The 5,999-nt window shown below is 33.4% G+C and overlaps 1 long non-coding RNA gene across 1 annotated transcript; it reads right to left on the reverse strand.

Annotated features, from left to right (window-relative positions):
* Positions 1–586: 586 nt before the first annotated feature.
* Positions 587–5,683, reverse strand: LOC114460034 (uncharacterized). The gene is made up of 3 exons (XR_003673520.1): positions 5,622–5,683; positions 1,446–1,584; positions 587–860 (listed from the first exon to the last, which is right to left on the reverse strand). It is a non-coding gene; the product is annotated as an uncharacterized LOC114460034 (long non-coding RNA).
* Between the last annotated feature and the right edge of the window lie 316 nt (positions 5,684–5,999).

The following is a 5,999-nucleotide window of genomic DNA, read 5'->3' on the forward strand; positions in this document are numbered from 1 at the left end:
GAACCAGAAGGTGTCGTCACCATCCGTGTGTCGCTGGGATCTGAAGATGATTCCTGCTCCATGTCTCCATCCACACAGAGATGTGAGTGGAGAACAGATGAAGTGCTGAAGATCTTCCCACACTCGTCACATCTGAAAACATTCTTCTCATGAACTCGTTGGTGGAAATTAAGGTGAGATTTCCACTTGTAAGATATTCCACATGTGTCACATTTATGAGGTCTTTCTGATGAGTGGCTGATTTGGTGTTGTTTTAACTGGTGATATGTTGTAAAAACTTTGTCACACTGGTCACAGGGACACACTTCATGTCCAGTGTGAGATCTCAGGTGTTCAGTGAGGGTTTGTTTGTGTTTATATATTTTCCCACAGTGGTCACAGCGATACAACACTGTTCTGGAGTGAGTCTGTATGTGCCTCATTAAATTTGATCTTCGTGTGAAAGTCTTTCCACACTGTTCACATCTGTGAGCTTTGATTCCACGGTGAATGAGGACATGTCGACTGAGGTTTACAGATCGACTAAAAGTCTTTCCACATTCATCACATTCAAACTTTTTAACTCCAGTATGAACGACTTTGTGTTTTATTAAGGTAGAACTCTCGGTAAAAACTTTTCCACACTGGTCACAGTTAAATGGCTTTTCTCCAGAATGGATTCTTTGATGTTTAGTGAGGTTTGATTTACAGCTAAAGGCCTTTCCACACTGGTCACATGTATGTTTAGCTTTAACTCCAGCTTGGCTCTGCTGTTGAACTCTTTGCTCTGAAGTTTTTCTCTTAGATTTGTTTCTTTGTTGTGGCTGAGCTTCATGGTCCTGAGAACGTTGAGGTGTCACTTTGTTCTGGCTTCCAGAGTCCTGTAGAACAGTTAGAGATTAAACACAGAGAAGGAACCAAACAAACATTTGTGAATCAGTTGTTAAACCTCCAGCCCTAAACCAGCTTAATGTGGAAAAATGGACATTAGCGCATTAGCGCCCCCTACAGAGTGAAGATAATTTAATATGAGACAAATGTCCTATTGTAACACTTTTCATAGCGTGTTTCACTGACAGGGTTCAAAGTTGCTGCAGATCATCTAGAGAAGTGGGACACCAAAAGAGATCCATGGATTTTTGTTAACTTTTACAGTGTTTGTAGGGCGGAGCCGTGAATATTGGCATAATTTTTTTTCCCCTTTTTTTTCTGAATACAAATAATGGCTCCAAAAAACATACATTACAGAAAAATACACCAAACAAAATAAAATAGATTTGTGAAAAAAAAAAAAAAACACATTTATCATGCACATGTCTCTTAAAATTAAACAAGGGAAATTGCACACGCTTTAAATAAATGATCTTTTTATGAATGTAGAAAGTGAGAAACTTCCATTACTTCTTTTATAAATTAATTAATTTAAATCTAATTTTAAATCATATTTAATTTGCAGAATACCATACCAGATACTTGTTAAGCTTATTTTCTACAATGCTTGTCCAGCTTGAAAGAACATGGATGGAGAACAAGTAAGATGTGAGATCACCTCAGCTTTTAAAAGTTTATTCAGTTTTGTTGTAGGTTTTGTAGCAGGTTGAAAACCTTAAAGAATAGGATGAAAAAGAGAGAAAGGAAGAATGAGTTCTAATCAAATGTTTTTAAAAGAATGAACCACCTGAGCTTTTCCTATTTTAAATACTTTATTTATTAAATAAATTAATTTTCTGCTATTTAATGTTTAATGTTTTTAAATCAACCAACAATGTTTAACTATTTCTATTTGTAAAATTAAATCATGTGCTTTGCTGTACAAATTTTATCCATTTTAATTAGTCTAACTTTTTAACAATGTATTTTACCCATAAACATATTTATTAATTTTAGTATTTATGTAAACTTATTTATCTGAAACTCTTAACCAATATTTATTATTCTTAACATATCTTTGATTTTATTCTTCATTGTTTTAATCTAAATTACACTATGAAATCACTATATATATATATTATATCAATTGGATTAAATAGTACCTTAATGTATTTTGACTAAGATGTCACTAAACAAACAAACTGGTAAAGCCAAACACGTTGGCTGTAGAGTTAACTTACATTTGGGTCAAAATACATATAAACATGGAATCAGCCTGTGTACTTTAACATGACCTATATTCTAACTTAAATACGTGCTTTTAGGAGCTTAAAATAAACCATAATAATTCAATAAATCTGAAGACACTCACTAACAACATCTCTGAGCTCCTCCACTACATTATCTGAGAGTCCAAAAACACAGGTGTGATAGATTTTCAGTCAAAGTAGTAGAAGGAGGAGCTTAGACCTAATACTTATGTTGGGACTCCATCTAGTGTCTAATTGTAGAACTACACCTACACCTGACCTCAGGTGAACGCAACGGAAATTCACAGAATTGGGTTTAAACACTGTCACTGTGAGGGAAAGAACATTTTTTATGCAGAAATGTTCTTCCAACTCTCTTTGTAGTCGTTTCAAACACCACCTAAACACCGTCTAACCTGGTAAAAAACTACACAAATCATCACTGACTCCTACATCAGAGACACCAGTGTCTGTTTAACTTTAACATGTCTGTGAAGCTCTGTCTGTTTCTCATAGCGCTGCTGTGCTCCGTGAAAACATGACTCAGCTTTAATCAGCTTCACTTGATCAGAGCTACAGAACATCTGGATAAAGTTGTTCTGTTGTAGACCATCAATACCAGAGATTGTAGAGTATGAAACATCATAGATTATTGATAACTTCTAATACTGTAAAATATTCTAGCCTCTAGTGGTGAAAAAACACTTCTTACACGTGATGTTTGCACATTTAGCTTTGTTTAATCATTACGTTCTGGAATGATGTCATCAGGATCATTTAAATGAGGTTAATTTAAATTAAGTTGATCAAAACTTAATCAATAAACCTGATCAGATTCAGTAAATCATTGATCCCTGAGGGTAAATATAGTGACATTAATGCTGTTCTCATACATCTTTATATAACATGAATAATTAAAAAGGAACAGTCAGAATAATCCATGTCACTACAACTTATATCTACCTTTTAATTGTATTTTACTCATTATTTTAAATTACATTTTTGACATACATTTTTGTTCAATTATAGTTTCCTTTTTTATTAGTTTTTATTTTGTTCTCTCACAGTACAACTTATATCTTCTTTTTAATTGTATCTACTTTATTTTTCATTCATTCACTCATTCATTTATTTATTCATTTGAGCAGCATATTACAAACTTATTTTACATAACAAAATTAAAATAATTGTGCTCAAAAGGAATTAAGGTTTTTTTTTTTTAATTTATTAGTATTTTGTTTCCTTACAGGAGTTAAAAAACTAATATTTTCTGAAATAATTCATTAATATTTCTAAAAAAAACGGAATTTTAAAAAATTGATGTGGAAAACAGAATTTGGAAAAAAAATGGTTTTAAATGTATGAAATCTTTTTAAAAATTGTAAATCAAATCGAAATATCTGTTGAAAAAATCGCAATTAGGTTTTTTGTGAAAATGGTGCAGCCCTAATTAAAACACAAAATGCATTGAAGCTGTGATTACACCGTTTAATTCTATCAGAGTAATGATGTTTATAACGTGGACCAAGTACAGTTGTGATGTATTAAAGGTCTGTGTTAATGGAGGGCTACATGTAACTACAGTGTCTAAGTGACACACACACATAAAACACACTTACTGCTCCATCAACTCTGTAGTGCTCACATGTATTAAATACAGACGCTCCACGAGTCCACAGACAAGTTGGTCTGTTTCTAGACAAGCGTGCACTGACTGCGTCGTTTACTCACGTCTTTATAACATCATGTTTGGTCAGATTTTTAGTGCATCACTAATTAATAATGTAATTATTACCAATAAATTATTCAAAGGTCACTCTATTAACCTGCAAACCATAAACTACCTTTATCAGGTCTGTCTCTAGTTACATTAAATTCTAGGATAGATCTGCATAATGATAATAATCATCTTACTAGCACAAGCTAAAAATCTTTTCATAAATGATCTTTTTATGAATATAGAAAATGAGATGTTTCTTTTACTTCCTTTATCAATTAATTAATATACTGTAAATTAAATTTGTAATCACATTTAATTTGTAGAATACCATACGATATACTGGGTTCAAAACATTGACACGATAATTTTTAAATGAAAAAAAGGTTATATTTTAGTTGATTTATTATTATTATTACCATATTTTAGTGTTTTTCTATATATATATATATTTGGTGTAGTAGAGGTGTGTGTAGATGTGACCTAATAAAGACTGTCAGTTATTTTCATGCTACGAGAGTAATTTTTTTAAAAAAGTTCTTGCTGATTAATGACAGTATTTAAGGTTATTTAATCAATAAAAACCATCAGAAAGTGTTTTATTATTAATATCTTTGCTGTAGTGGATAGAGAGAGATATAATACAGACTGTTGGTTGTTTTCAGCCTATTACAGTAACTGTTAAAGAAGTCATTTTTAAGTTATTCTATTTTTTATGATTATTTACAAATAAAAATGATTTAAAAACCATTAAACAGTATTTTATTACCATCTCATCTGTAGTAGTTAGAGAGGGACTTAATACTGATGATCTGCTGTTTTCATGTAGTTGAATGATATTTGAATAAGTTAATGATAAATAATAATGATTATGTCAATGACAATTCTTCAAAACACAGAAAAATATGTTTTGTTAATATATTTGGTGTAGTAGATGGAGACCTACTACAGACTGTCAGTTGTTTAGAGCAGTAATTCTCAACTGGTGGGTCAGGGTTTCCTCCAGTGCTCTATAGACCTGGGGGCTTTTCTTGCACCCCCCTCCTCTCACTTGTGTATTTATTTTAAATGTGTTTTCTTCATGGTTCAATCATTTTTTTCATACTGTGGATGGAGCTGAACATTGTTTTTTCATGAGGAGTGGTTCATCTACCTTCTATATATCTGTGCTCAGAGCTGTATGCACGTTACGGACATGATTAGCAGAGATATATCATCAAGAACTTTCTCACTGGTAAGAATAGCGTTGTCAAAAAACTAAATAAAGTGTCAATACCAAAAAGTTAGTATCAGATACTATACTTTCTCGCAAAGGTATCGATACTAACAGCACCATGTCCATCTCTTAATATATCTATGGTTCATCTCTAGTTTTTCCCCCCGCGCCTGTTTCAATTGACAACTTCATTCGCTGCTGCAGACATAAACAGACACACGTGAAGCCCCTCCCCTCAGCTGCAGCTGAACACCAATAGAGAACTATAAATCACGGAATCGACCAATGAAAACGGTTAAACGCGGAAATGGACAGAATCAACATGAAACGCTGTCACCGTGAGGCAAGGAATGTTTTTTTATGGGGAAATGTTCTGGGGAGCACTGATAATGTGTCTACTAGACCATCAATACCAGGGATTGTAGAGTCTGAAACATCGTAGATTAATGATAACTTCTGATACTGTCAAATATTCTGACCCCTAGTGGTGAAATAACTGATGCATCCCTGAGCAGGCAGTATGAGTACACCCATAATGGTGTCTTTCACTGGTTCTACATTCACTGGTTTTGTTCCACTCATTTCTCACCTTTTCTGAGGAGTCCATGTTTGCTGTCACGGCTGAGTGGTTCCACAATCCTCCATTCACCTGTAACATCAGCATAGAATCAGCTCCACCTGAAGGATGGAAGAGACAGAATGAACATGAAGGATCTAGAAATATTCATCCATCCTTTGCAGTGTCATCACTTTGAAATTGACTAAAACTATCAGTTTGTTCAGAGATCACATGATGTGGAGGAAAATGAAGGTCTTCAGTGGAAACAGTTTAACTTTACCGATTCTGCAACGTTGAGGAAAAAAAGAAAAGAAAAAAACTGACCTATTAATTAGAAAAGCTGGAGCGGAATATGGAATGAACTGATTAGATCAGAGTGTTTATATCACACATTTTAGATGCAGGCCT

Source organism: Gouania willdenowi, unplaced genomic scaffold, assembly GCF_900634775.1.
Source record: "Gouania willdenowi unplaced genomic scaffold, fGouWil2.1 scaffold_377_arrow_ctg1, whole genome shotgun sequence".
NCBI lineage: Eukaryota > Metazoa > Chordata > Actinopteri > Blenniiformes > Gobiesocidae > Gouania > Gouania willdenowi.